The sequence below is a fragment of the Odocoileus virginianus genome, chromosome 12 (assembly GCF_023699985.2).
Source record: "Odocoileus virginianus isolate 20LAN1187 ecotype Illinois chromosome 12, Ovbor_1.2, whole genome shotgun sequence".
NCBI classification, from domain to species: Eukaryota; Metazoa; Chordata; class Mammalia; order Artiodactyla; family Cervidae; genus Odocoileus; species Odocoileus virginianus.
Window position 1 is genome coordinate 9,448,673 of NC_069685.1, and position 15,184 is coordinate 9,463,856.

The 15,184-nt window shown below is 40.4% G+C and overlaps 1 protein-coding gene across 3 annotated transcripts in view; it reads left to right on the forward strand.

Annotated features, from left to right (window-relative positions):
- The window catches only part of NR3C2 (nuclear receptor subfamily 3 group C member 2), a 424,004-nt gene that overhangs the window by 284,366 nt on the left and 124,454 nt on the right, over positions 1-15,184 (forward strand). The window lies entirely within an intron of this gene.

Sequence of the window (15,184 nt, forward strand, 5' to 3'; positions counted from 1 at the left end):
AATCAGTTGGGAAAGGATAGATTAGTTGATAGGAATTATTGTGACAACTAGGAAACAAGAAAATTAAATCCGAATTCTTAACAATCCTCCAAGATAAATTCTGCTTTTTCAAAGATTTAAACTTTGAAATAGAACACAGAAGGACTAAAGGATTTTTTTAATATTCTTCAAGTGGAATATTATTTTATACTTTTTAAGTATGAAATAAACCCAGAAGCTATAAGAGAAAAGAATTGAGAAAATAAACCCTACTTACAAATTGAATATCACCATAAAGACAAATAAAAAAAACTGGGGGAAAATACTTGTGGCTTATAGACAAATGGTTTATTTCTCATGTAGATAAAGCACTTCTGTAATTCCATAAGATAAAGAAACCAACTCATTAAAAAAATGGGAATGAGCAGAATAAGAATATGAATAAAATATTCATAGGTAAAAGAATAATAAAAGAAATGCAGTTGGTTCTTGAAACACATGAAAAGACTTTCAATCTAAACCCAGTAAGAGAAATATTAAATTTAAAATGTGAGATATAATTTCTTACAAGTGGCAAAGAGAAAACATTTTTCTAATATATTGTTTGAGTACAGAAATAAAAGTGAAAATAAATGTTAATCTCGTGCATTTTAGGTGGAAGTAGAAATTTATATAACCCCTATGGAGAACAGTTTAGCTATTTCAATTAAATGTTAAAAGGCACATACCCTTTGACTCATCAATTCCACTTTTAGGAATTTATCCTAAGTATGTTCTGGCAAAGTAAGAAGTGATGTATGCATAATATGTCCAGTGTAGCCTTGTTAAATATCAGACATACACTAACTATTTATCTGTTCAAAGTTGATTAAATAAATTGCAGAATACTCTTCAGACACTAATAAGAATAAAGGGAACTCTATATGGACTGATTATCAAAAATAACTCTTTAGTGAAAAAATCAGTTTGCAAAATAGTATTATTTGTATATTACATGCTATATATCTGCTTTCAAAAAAGAATATATATATTGTGTAGCACATTTCTGGAATGATATACAAGAAGACAGAAATGGTGGCTAGCTTAATAGAAAGGAGCAGATAGCTGGGAGGCAAGGATAGGAAGGAAAATAATTGTCACTGTCTATTCTTCTGCACCTTTGAATTTTGTATTGGATTAATGTGTCTATTGTGTACTCCAGTTACCTACTTAAAAAAAGTAATCCAAAAAAGAAGCACATTTTTTAGATTCCATAGATATGCATTAGTATATGATATTTGTTTTTCTACTTCTGACTTCTCTCTATATGACAGACTCTGGGTCCATCCACATCACAACAAATGACCCAATTTCATTCCTTTATGTGGCTGAGTAATATTGTATGTATATACCACGTCTTTTTTAGCCATTCATCTGTTGATGGACATTTAGCTTGTTTCCATGTCCTGGCTTTAATAGTGCTGCAGTGAATATCAGGGTACATATGTCTTTTTGGTACAGATGAACCTATTTGCAGGGCAGGAATAACAGATGTGTGGACACAGGGGAAAGGGGAGGGTGGGACAAATTGGGAGATTAGGATTGACATATATACATGATCTTCATATAGTCAAGGCTATGGTCTTCCCAGTGGTCATGTATGGTTCTGAGAGCTGGACCATAAAGAAGGCAGAGCGCCATAGAATTGATGCCTTCAGACTGTGGTGTTGGAGAAGACTCCTGAGAGTCCCTTGGATAGCAGAGAGATCCAACCAGTCAATCTTAAAAGAAATCAACCCTGAATACTCATTGGAAAGATTGATGCTGAAGCTGAAGCTCCAGTATTTTGGTCACCTGATGCAAACAGCTCACTCATTGGAAAAGTCCCAGATGCTGTGAAAGATTGAGGGCAGAAGAAGAAGAGGGCATCAGAGGATGAGATGGCTGGATGGCATCACCGATGCAATGGACATGAACTTGGGCTCACTTTGGGAGATGGTGAGAGGCAGGGCAGCCTGGTGTGCTATAGACCATGGGGTTGCAAAGAGTCAGACAGAACTGGGCGACTGAACAACAGAAATGGCATATACACTATTGTGTGGGAAATAGGTAGCTAGTGGGAACATGCTATATAGCACAGGAAGCCCAACTCAGTGCTCTCTGATGACACAGATGGGTAGGATGGCGAGGATGGTGGACGGGCGGCTCAGGAGAGAAGGGATATATGGATACATATAGCTGATTCGCTCCATTGTACAGCAAATATTAACACAACTTTGTAAAGCAATTATATTCCAATAAGTAAAAAGACAAAGAAAGAGACCTCATTCTTTGCTGTGATGAATGAACCAACTGGCTGACTAGGTAGGCCTGGGGGGGAACACGGCTGCAGGTAGAGCAGAGCAACCCTTGGGAATCAAGAGGAGGATGAGCTGCGGCCAGCCAGAACTGCTCCTGTGAGAGCCTCGTGGGTGTCGTGACCTCAGCCAGGGCAGCCCACGCTGGTCCAGAGGGCAGGCTCTGGAGCCACGCTGCCTGGTGAGACCCCTTGATCTGCCGCTTCCTGGCCTGTAAGCTGAAAGGCAGGCTGCCACCTTGCCGTGCCCCTGTTTGCTTCAGCTCGCCCTGAGCAGCACACCTACCGCAGGCTGTCGTGAGTAGATAAATCAGTGTAGAGTGGCCTTCAGTACATGTCGCTGGAGTGACCACTCACTGCACATCCGTAGCACTTTCACGCCTGATCTGAGGGACATGCCTGCCCGGTGTGTCGGTGATGTCCGGGCAAATTAAGAAACTTGCCCCAAGACGCCACAGCCAGTGAAACGATGAAGCTACATCTTGGATCTCCAGATTCCTGGTCTGGAGTGTCTACTCCCTTGTCTAATATCCCAGTCAATGCAGATGTGGTGAGAAAGATCACCTTGTGAAGCCCATGAGCGGGACTCTGGCAAGATATCAGTAATTTAAAGTCTAAATGGCACCAGGGTATAGCTGTGGGTCAGAAAGTGAACTCGAAGTCAGTTTTTGTAAAATCTGCCATCTGAGTTTAAGTGCACACTCTGGTGAAGTATGTGTATCCTTGTGTAATTTTTGTACAACTATATAAATCTTACATATTTACATATTCTATATATGTATGCATATAGGGCTTCCCAGGTGGCGCTAGGGGTAAAGAACCCTCCTGCTAATGCAGGAGACATAAGAGATGCAGGTTCAATCCCTGGGTTGGGAAGATCCCCTAGAGAAAGGCATGGCAACCCTCTCCAGTGTTCTTGTCTGGAGAATCCCATAGACAGAGGAGCCTGGCAGTCTGTGTAGTCCATAGGGTTGCAAAGAAAGTCAGACACAACTGAAGTGACTTAGCGTGTGCTATACACACACACACACACACACACATATATATATATGTACACAGTTTAGTATAAATACTGTATAATCACACTTTATAAAGTACCATTACTGGGACTTCCCTGGAGGTCCAGTGGTTAAAACTTTGCCTTCCAGTGCTGGGTGTATAGGTTAGATCCCTGGTGGGGGAGCTAAGATCCTATATGCCTCGGGGCCATAAAACAAAATTATAAAACTGAAGCAGTACTGTAACAAATTCAATAAAGACATTAAAAATGGTCCACATCAAAAAAAATCTTTTAAAAAATACCATTACCATGGGTTACTATAAAATGCTATGAAATAGCGATACTTATAATCCTTATCTTATAGGGCTGTGTAGCCCATGATTAACTGAGTCCATACGTTACCTCTAGAATAGTTTCTCAGTCTCTGCTCTGTTGACATTGGGGCCGACAGATCTTTGTTGGCCTTTCCTGATACCTCAGCTGGTAAAGAATCTGCCTGCAATGAAGAAGACACCATGGTTTGATTCCTTGGTTGGAAAGACCCCCTAGAGAAGGGATAGGCTACCCACTCCAGTATTCTTGGGCTTCCCTGGCAGCTCAGATGGTAAAGAATTCACTTTCAATGCAGGAGACCTGAGTTCAATCCCTGGGTTGGGAAGATCCCCTGGAGAAGGGAATGGCAACATCCTCCAGTATTCTTGCCTGGAGAATCCCCATGGACAGAGGAGCCTAGCAGGCTACAGTCCATGGGGTTGCAAAGAGTTGGACACGACTGAGTGACTTAGCATGGCACATCACAGATCTTTGTTGTGGGGCCCATCTGTGTGCTGTAGGATGTTTATCAGTATCCTTCATCACTACCTATCAGGTGCCAGTCTAGCTGTCCCTGCTCCCTCACTGTGACAACCATAAATATTTCCAAATTTTGCTAAATATCCCCTGGGTGGCATTGAAACCAGTGGTTTGCCAATAATAGTAAATAATTGTGAGCTGCTTAACTGTGAGGTATTTTCTGCTAGAATATATATTCCATCAGAGGGAGACGTTTGGTCTATTTTGTCCATTGCTTTATCACCAGTGACTAAAGCAGTGCCTGGCACAAAGTCGGTGTTCAGTAGTTGTTTGCTGAGTGAACGCATGATTAACTGGCTTTTTTTTTTAATTTTTTTTTAACTGGCCTTTTTAAGGGTTCTGTGTCGTGAGCATTCTCCTAAGCCCTTTATATGTGTCAAACCTCACAGAGCATTATGTGATCATACTGTTTTCTTTTCCCATTTATTTTTATTAGTTGGAGGCTAATTACTTTACATCATTGCAGTGGTTTTTGTCATACATTGAAATGAATTAGCCATGGATTTACATGTAGTCCCCATCCCGGTCCCCCCTCCCACCTCCCTCTCCACCCGATCCCTCTGGGTCTTCCCAGTGCACCAGGCCCGAGCACTTGTCTCATGCAACCTGGGCTGGTGATCTGTTTCACCCTAGATAATATACATGTTTCGATGCTGTTATCTTGAAAGATCCCACCCTCGCCTTCTCCCAGAGTCTACAAGTCTGTTCTATACATGAGTCTCTTTTTCTGTTTTGCATATAGGGTTATCGCTACCATCTTTCTAAATTCCATATATATGTGTTAGTATACTGTAATGGTCTTTATCTTTCTGGCTTACTTCACTCTGTATAATGGGCTCCAGTTTCATCCATCTCATTAGAACTGATTCAAATGAATTCTTTTTAATGGCTGAGTAATATTCCATGGTGTATATGTACCTCAGCTTCCTCATCCATTCGTCTGCTGATGGGCATCTGGGTTGCTTCCATGTCCTGGCTATTATAAACAGTGCTGCGATGAACATTGGGGTGCACGTGTCTCTTTCAGATCTGGTTTCCTCGGTATGTATGCCCAGAAGTGGGATTGCTGGGTCATATGGCAGTTCTATTTCCAGCTTTTTAAGAAATCTCCACACTGTTTTTTCATAGTGGCTGTACTAATTTGCATTCCCACCAACAGTGTAAGAGGGTTCCCTTTTCTCCACACCCTCTCCAGCATTTATTGCTTGTAGACTTTTGGATAGCAGCCATCCTGACTGGCGTGTAATGGTACCTCATTGTGGTTTTGATTTGCATTTCTCTGATAATGAGTGATGTTGAGCATCTTTTCATGTGTTTTTTTGCCATCTGTATGTCTTCCTTGGAGAAATGTCTGCTTAGTTCTTTGGCCCATTTTTTGATTGGGTCATTTATTTTTCTGGAGTTGAGCTGCAGGAGTTGCTTGTATATTTTTGAGATTAATCCTTTGTTGCTTCATTTGCTATTATTTTCTCCCAACCTGAGGGCTGTCTTTTCACCTTGCTTATAGTTTCCTTGGTTGTGCAAAAGCTTTTAAGTTTCATTAGGTCCCATTTGTTTATTTTTGCTTTTGTTTCTAAAATTCTGGGATGTGGGTCATAGAGGATCCTGCTGTGATTTATGTCGGAGAGTGTTTTGCCTATGTTCTCCTCTAGGAGTTTTATAGTTTCTGGTCTTACATTTAGATCTTTAATCCATTTTGAGTTTATTTTTATGAGTTAATCTGCCTATTTTATTTTATTTTTAAATTGATTTTCATTGGAGTATGGTTGCTTTCCAGCGTCATGTTAGTTTTTACAGTACAGCAGAATGAACCAGCCGTATATATACATACAGCCCCTCCCTTTTGGACTTCCTAAGGACTGAGTTCATGGAGGCCCACGGAAGCTGAGGAGCTGGCCCAAGGCCCCAGTGCCAGGTAGTGGCAGCACCAGAACCGAAATCTCTGTTCCTGGCGCAAAAGCTTGTACTCAGCATCACTCTTCTGTGTGACATGGGCCCCTGTTTATAGGCTGACATTTAAAAATAGCCCTGCTTATCTCTTAACGGCAGCTGTGGCACCAGGCTTCTTACTTGAGTCTGTGATGGTCTCTAGGTGAGGCTTGGCACAGTACACAATTCAGGTTCACCCAACTTTGTTGTTGGTTTCTGTATGTGTACAGGAGAGGTTCTATGGATTTCAGTAAAACATTTTCCTAGAGAAAAAGCTTACCTTGAATCCTGAGGTCATTGAAAGTCGTAAGTCGAAAACAGAATGGAAATTAATATTCATAAGAGCAGTACTTTCTTTAGGTTCAAGTTATGATATAACTCCTTCAGGTTCCTGGGTTAGATAATTAACTTTTACTAATTATCCAGTTGATGTAACATACATTGTCATTTTTCTTTTATTACTTATTTAGAAGCCTTGCTTTCTGTTTCAGTGTGGGCAAAAAGAAATGCGAACAATTTTATTATTTTAGAAGAGATAATACTATAAAATAGTATTAAATAGATAAAATAGATTAAAAATTAGTAGATAAATAATAAAATAGATTTTAAAAGTTTAATCTTTTAGTATGAAGCGGTTTTTAAAATGAAATATGTGAATTAAATAAAATCCTATTATACATGTTCCAGTCTCACCCCTGTTTTCCTAACAGAGCAGGCCTGCCGGATCTCTTTATTCACCCTTCTTTCCTGTTACCTCTCTTGGGAGATAAGGCAGATGCAACCTCGTATGAAACTTGGAAGACACTTTCTTTAGTGGATGATTGTGACCCCAGGAACAAAATTAGTCATTCTCCTTCTAAAGATGGGGCTTCCCTGGTGGCTCAGATGGTAAAGAATCTCCTTGCAGTGCAGGAGACTGGGGTTCTATCCCTGGTCAGAAAGATTCCCTGGGGAAGGCCTGACTACCCACTCCAGTATTCTTGGAGTATCCAGAATTCCGTGGGCAGAGGAGGCTAGTGGACTACAGTCCGTGGGGTCGCAAAGAGTCGGACATGACTGAGCTACTAACACTTTCTAACACGCTTCTAAAGACACTGATAGTTCAAAATACTTCAGAATTTCTTTTTCCTGTATCCTATCAGCTGGTTAGCTTGTAATCCTAACCATGTCCCCAAACAGCCTCTCTGTTAGAAAGGGAAGGAAGGAGGAAGAATGAGTAGGTTTATATTTATCAAAAACCAAAGCCATTGAATGTGCCTCTTCCCCTTTCTCTGGATCTACTTCCTTCCTCTTATTACAAGCTCTATCCCTTTTCTTTAAAAATCCTGCTGATGTTTACGCTGCCTGCAAAAGAGAATAGAAAAAAATGTAAGAATATTAACAGAGAAATGGAAAGAAAAATAACAGGTTTTCTGCCCCCAGGCTGGGCCACACACTCTTCTTTAGCCCCTAAGAGTAGATCTCAAAAAGGTGAGGTTCTGGTTCCATGAGAATTTACTGTTTTGCATAGCCTCCTCCTATGAAATCCATCACTTTGCTTTTACTGCTAGTGATCTAAAGAGGATGATTTATGTGTGTGTTTTCGAGCTGCCTCTAAAATATATAAAGCACGGCATTAAGGCTCCATGGCCCTCAGACCAGGAGTGAGTCCTTTGGGTGTTTCTAACTTGACTGCACTCTAGCTGTAAAAGATAGAGGGGATCTTGGAGGTTCTCCTCTCCCAGGCCTCCACTCACAGATGAGGAACTTGGAATCCAAGATGATATCATCGGTGACTTGAGAAATGCAACCTAAGGATTCTAATGCAGTTGTCTTTCCTCTTTTTCAAGCCACCACCCTGATTCATTTTTCATCATCTATGCTAAAGCCCAGTTTCATATTCCTTTAATGAAGACTCTAAAATATTCAAATATTGCTTCCTGGAGCTTTGAAAATGTAAATTTCACAGATCATGGGATAGTCCCATTTCTGTTTTCAATTTACTTGCAAGGCTACCTGCATCCATCATTTTACTTGGTTGAGCAGGAGCCTTTAAAGGGCTGCTGTCTCAGTTCCACCTTTTCGTCTTGGAATGGAGCATGTCACGTGAAAAGAGAAAAGACCCTCAGACACAGCGAGCAGTACAAACAGCAGTTCTCATGGTTGCTTTTTTGAAGGCTGGAAAGAAAGCAGCTAGAAAGGAAGGGAGACATGAGGTTAATTCTGGAAACTATTCAAAGAAATGGATACTCTTATATTCCTGATGAGAATGGAACCACAGAGAGGAAAATATTTAAATTAAAATCCATCCACATAATGCAATATTAATCAGGCAATAAAATTATGGTTATGAAAATTCATAACAAAATAGAATACTTTCTGCACAAAAGTAATAATGAAAAATGAGTATGCAAAATGATTTAGGTTCCTATTATGTGATTAACAGCTCTATAGGAAAAGATTTGCATGAGTCAGGAGACTAGGAGGAAATGGAAGGAGACGAAAAGCGCTTATGTTTATGAAGTAAAGCGACAGATAAGGTTTTTCTTGTCTCTTTTCTAGTTTATCAACCCTGATGAACATGTTCTGCAATAAAATGTTTTAAAAATAGCTTTCACAATTTGAACTAGAAAGAAGGGAAACAAGATTAATTGTGCTACTGAGCCGAAGAGGTAGAGAATTCGACGTACAGAGTGACTATCAGGAAGGAGGTAAAAAGGAGAGAGGAAAAAAAAGCACCTAGAGACATCAGTAAGTCTTCCGCTGGGAAATGCTTTGAAAACTGAAAGGGAAAAGTGAGTGAAAAACAAAAGTCCCAGAGACCAAAGAATGACAGATCTGTGACTGACACAGGAAGTCCTGAGAGAGAGATCTTTTTACTTGAGGAAAATTGGCTTTATCTGCCAGCAGCTTGCTCCAGCTAGCTCGTCTGGTCACCTGCAAAATTCACACACAGTGCAGGTCTGGGGAGAGAAATCACAGGATCAATGCCAGTGAGAGAGAAGGTTTAATATCTGAAATCCAATAAGAAAAACAATTTTTGTATCTTTAAGGGTCTCCTGAGGCCAGATAGGCAGTAGTCTGTAGAAGTTTAGAAAGCCCAAGTGTACCAAGTTTTATGAAGAAATACCATTCCTTAGGTTTTTTTTTCCCTTTCCGTTCCTCTTGCTTGTAAACAGTAAGAATTTCAGTGGGACTTTTCAGCAGAAAAGTGGAGAGGAAAATGACACATTTCTATAAATCAGTGAAAGTATGGTTTCTGAACCTTCATATATGAGTTAAGCCTTACTCATTGTCATAGTAATACAACTTGAATTAAACAACTGGTATTTTTACCTTGTGAAATTTCCATAGGAGAGTTTAGTATCAGTTCTGAAACAGGCAGCATTTCAAGATTTACTCTATTTCTTCAAATCTAAGGCATTTTTTTTCTTGTAGGTTTTTAACTGATGTGGTTACAATTTGTAACCAATATGTACATTTAATTTTTATTAGTTTCCTTCAAAACACTAATTAAATTGGAATCTGAAAAAGAATAGACTTATGTATATTTGTATAAATCACTTTGCTGTATACTTGAAACTAGCACAACATTGTAAATTCAATATAAAATAAAAATATTTTTAGAAAGGAAGAAAAACATCAGAGCTAAGCAAAGGATGGGGAATTGATTTCTTATTTTGTGACTGATAGTATCTTAAAACAGAAGCAATTCAGACATTCAGTGTAAATGCTCATCCCTCCCAAGAATATATATACTTATAGGTGCTCACTTGAGCCTTGTTGAGCTTACCCAAGAAGGTTGCTTATCTTGGGTCTTTTTAAATATTAAATCCAGTGATGTGGGACGCCTTCCACTGGGTATACATGTGTGCTCAGTCGCTTCTGTCTTGTCTGACTCTCTTGAGATCCCATAGACTGTAGCCCGCTGTCCATGGGATTCTCCAGGCAAGAATACTGGAGTGGGTTGCCTTGTCCTTCTCCAGGGGATCTTCCAGCCCAGGAGCTGAACCCTCGTCTCTTGTGTCTCCTGCACTGGCAAGAGGGTTCTTTACCGTTAGTACCACTTGGGAAGCCCAGATGCCCATTTTTGCTTTCATTTCCTTTTCCACTTGCAGTCTGTCCTGGTAGGTCATCATCCCAGTCATACTTAATGGGCCAGTGGGCCTGAGAGGTTAACCTGTCTACCTTTGGGGCCCAGGGTATCTTACGTTGTGGTTTCAACAGGTCTGAGTCAGAACTGACCTTCTGAGAAGCGTCTCAGATATGCAGGTCTCTTTAAGCTGGTCTACAGCAGCCCTGCAGTCGCCCACACTCACCCATGTTTTCTGTAATACAGTTGTTTTCCTAACTCTCTGGGAAAATAGTGGAGATTTTGTTTAGTTTTTGTTGTGTTTAAGGTGTTTTATATTATTGTTATACTCTTTCGAGTTACCTCAGATGATGGAGTTTTTATTATGAAAATATTGCTAGTTTCACGTTTAGTCTTTGGGAAATACCAGGATGTCATTTAGGAGACAATAGGTTTCCAGTTTTTAGAACTTTTTCTCTTCGATTGTTTTCCTGCTTTACCAGCTTCTTTCTGCCACGCTCTCTCCTCCCTGCCTTGCTTGCTTTTTTTATTTCACTACCCCTGTTTCTACTTACCACCTTCTCTCTGTCTGTCAGCTTCATTGTCACCTGAATGTTTTGTATTCAAAATTCCCCAAAGAAGGCCCGGCCAGCTGGTTGGTCTCCATGCAGAACAGAGCTTCTCACCCGGTTGAGATGAAGACAGAGAGCGGCCTTTGACCCTGCTGCCCCACCTTCCCCAGCCTGGCATGGCCATTACAGGTCGCTTGGGCCCAAAGCCTGACAGACTGTGACAAGGAGCCTTTTGATCCCATTTTTCAAAAAGGAAAGTAAGGGTAGCTAGCGATCCAAGTACTATGGAAGCAATACAGACTCCCAGCCATTACAATGATCTCTTCATTGTGGAGCATCTCTCGAACCATAGGACTTTTTCCAACACCCTGAATTTATTCTGAGCTATCTATATGTTTAGAAGTAAAAAGTGTCCATTTTCAGAAAACTGATGGACAAGACGAAATAATAGCTTTCTATACTTCTTGGAACAGAACTGCTAGTGCTTTATTTAATGGCTTCTTTGAAAACACACACACCAAGACATAACACAAAAAGCATAAATAAAACAAATCGTAACTGTTTTAAATCATTCAGTGTGTAAGATGGGTATTGTCTTATAGAATACGTCTCTAAATCTGAACTGTTCTCTGCCCCTAAATGCCAGGCTCTAGAATATTGGGTGAGCTCTGGGCTCATGGGAGAGTAGGGGTGGAGGTAATTTGGAAAGAGGGACAATCCACTTAAAACCAAGGGTCATAGGTTGTCTGCACTCAGTCATCTTAGAAAGAGCTGAACTATCATGCTAGGTAAAGTCCCACCTATTCTGTGGGTATCATCTACCTCACAGACTGATTTCTCAAAGTTGCAATCACTGATTTCATTTACTTTCAGTTTACAGCTATGCACATTAAGGAATATAACGTAGTCTTTTTTCTTTCATTGAAAAATCTTAGAGACCAGTGATCTGGAACTTGTTCGCTCTTGATAACTATCCTCTTCTCCCCTCTTCACCTGTTTATAGTCCAGTACAGTCTCTGTTCTTACCTCTAAGATATACAGAAAGTCATTCAACTGCTTAATATGTAACTATTAGAAAACAATCCTTCATATCTTGTGATAAAACATAATGGAAAAGAACATGAAAAAGAATGTATATATGTTTGTATAACTGAATCACTCTGCTATCCAGCAGAAATTAACACAACATTGTCAATCAACTATACTTCAATAAATTAAAAAACAGAAAACAGCCCCTCAGTCTTCAGGAATAAGTAAGTATGATGTTTAATATCACAGATGATGATTTTTCTGGGACAGATAGCATACCTTTTAACAGTTAATGCAATTCTAACAGATTCTGAAAATATTTTTATTGATTTATCAAATCATAAAATACATAGTCATTACAGTGATTAATCAAGGATAGAGAAAGTTCTTTGTATTAAATTTGGGGAATGAAGGTGGAAGAAGAGCCAAGACTTGCTAATTAAAAAATAATGTTTTACATTTTGATGAAGAGGCTTCTTAAAGCCTGAACTAGCAGAGCTAATAAAAAGTTTCTTCTGAATGTGCTGCTTCATTATTTTGGAAAGGAGATCTGTCAACAACAATGTAAAGCCAGTTTCTGAGTTAGATTATGAAAACAGGAAACTCCAAAATGTAATTGTTCTGTATTCCTCCTTCAAGGGTTTTATAGGATATTTGTTTTGAGAGCATAATGATGTAAAGTATGTTTAATAGTGATGGAGATAAGCAGTTGCTCTGCTATCAGTTAATTATTTTTTATATTAAAGTTAATTTAGCCGGTATAGGAGGGGATCATAGTAGTAAAAGAGTGTGCCTCTGGGGCTTCCCTGTCTCCAGTGGTTAAGGCTCTGTACTCCCAAAGCACAGGGCACAGGTTCGATCCCTGGTCAGGGAACTAAGATCCCACATGCTACACAGCCAAAACACAGTGCATCTCTGATGAATCCATCTGTTGATGCTTCATCCAGCAAATATCCATTGCATGCCTCCTAAATTCTGTATGTTCCCCGTGATGTTGCCAGTGCAGCCTGGTGAAGGCAGGCACCGGCCTTTATGGGCCAGATAAGCATTAGAAATGTACAGCACTGCTTAAGAGCACCCTCTGTGTTGATGATAACCCGCATCAGATCTTTCTGCTTACTGTAGAGTAGGGTCAACCCCCTGATTTCTATCTGTCACTTAAAGTAGTAGCATGTCAGAATGTCTTTCTCTGACTCTGTCCCTCAACATTTGGAGAGGAGGGCATTTATCCTGGTTGCATGCTTTGTGCAACGAAATGATCAAATGGTCATATAGCACGAACTGATGCTTGTGTGGGATGTCATCTGAAAAGGAGCAGTTCTGCATCATGAAATCAGAAGACTCACGCTTCTCCCTACCTGAAGACCACCTCCATTCTGACCTCAGCATCCATCCATAGACAACATTCTTCATTTGATGTTGGTGCTCTGAAATAGGACTATGAAAATCAACCCTTCCCATTCTTACCAAAAGTTGAATACAACTTGACTAGAAGTTTCTGGCCATCTTAGAGATTTTTAGGGCTTACCAGGTAGCTCCAGTGGTAAAGAATCAGCCTGCAAGAGATGCAGGTTTGATCTGTGAGTCTGAAAGAGCCCCTGGAGAATGGATTCGCAACCCACTCCAGTATTCTTGCCTGGAGAATCCTATGGACGGGGCAGCATAGCAGGCTACAGTCCATGGGGTCACAAAGAGTCAGACATGACTGAGCACACAAACCCACAGGGATTTTTAAATCATTTCTAGCCTGGGGATGAGTGAGGCAGTTCTGATTGGTGTCTTTGGAACGTGTACCGTGTCCATCTTTTTTATCTGTTGTAACAGACACTAACCTATGAAGATAGGCTGTGCCTCTTGGGGGCCATCTGGTACCAGCCGACCTCCTGACATCTCCTTTCAGTTCTTGACCTGCCCCAACACCTCTCTGTCCCCCTGGAAGCTCTTCAGAACTCACTTCAGCACCACCAGAGAAACTGGGAGACACCTTGATAAGCAATTTTGTAAAATTTCTATAATTGAAGATTTCTTTCAACATACAGTTTTCTTAGTCTATCAATCTTCAGACCAAGCCGTTCTTCATTCTAAAATTAGGCTGATTCACCAGTGAAACTTCCAACAGTTACATCTTCATTTGCCATGTAAGTGACAGGAGTTTCATGTTAATTACTTAGAAACATTTGCATACGTTAATTAGCTCAGTTTTTACATTTTTAAAGCCAAAACTTAAATCCCATAAAGTAAAAACACTTTTACATTTGTAAATACTCATACTTTTAGATGAAGTTGAGTCAGGGTAGAAATTTGAGGCCAATTTCTAAAGGTTACTTGTAAGAATGATGGGAATTAGGAGGACCGTACAGTCAGCTGTCTTGTGGGGCTGCTGTTCTCAGTTCTCGCTGCCTCTCCAACTCATCTTCAAGTCTTTGTTTTATTTTTTTTAATTTATTTTATTAAAGTATCTACAATGTTGTGTTTCTGCTGTATGGCAAAGTGATTCTGTTATATACATATATACATTCTTTTTCATATTCTTTTTCATTATGGTTTGTCACAGGATATTGAATATACTTTTAGTGTGTGTGTGTGCACTCAGTCACATCCGACTCTTTGTGACTCTATGGGCTGTAACCTGCCAGGCTCCTCTGTCCGTGGGATTCTCCAGGCAAGAATACTGGAGTGGGTTGCCATGTCCTTCTCCAGGGATCTTCCAGACCCAGAGATCGAACCTGTGTCCCTCGCATCTCCTACATTGGCAGGCAGCTTCTTTACCTGGGAAGCTAAGGTGGCACTAGTGGTAAAGAACCCAGCTACCAATGCAGAAGACAAAAGAGATATGGGTTCAGTCCCTGGGTCGGGAAGATCCCCTGTAGGAGGGCATGACAGCCCACTGCAGTACTCTCGCCTGGAGAATCCCATGGACAGAGGAGCCTGGTGGGCTACAGTCCATGGAGTCGCAATGAGTTGGACAGGACTGGAGAGACTGAGTACGCAGCACACACAGTGAACATAGTTCCCTGCTGTCCAGGACCGTGTTGTTTTTCTGTTCCATGTATAATAGTTTGCGTCTGTTAACCCCAAAGGCTTGAGCCTTCCCTCCCCAACCACCGCCTGCCCCTAGGCAACCAAAGTCTATTTCCTATGTCTATGAGTCTGTTTCTGTTTTATAGATAAGTTCATGTGTGCCATGTGTTAGATTCCATATATAAATGATATCGTACGGTATTTGTCTCTTTCTGACTGACTTCACTTAGTATGATAATCTGTAGGTCTATCCATGTTGCTACAAATGGCATTATGTCACTCTCTTTATGGCGGAGTAATATTCCATTGCATATATATGTGTGTGTGTTTGTGTACCACATCTTCATCCATTCGTGTGTCAAGCATTTAGGTTGCTTCCATGTCTTGGCTACTGTAAACAGTGCTTCTATGAACAT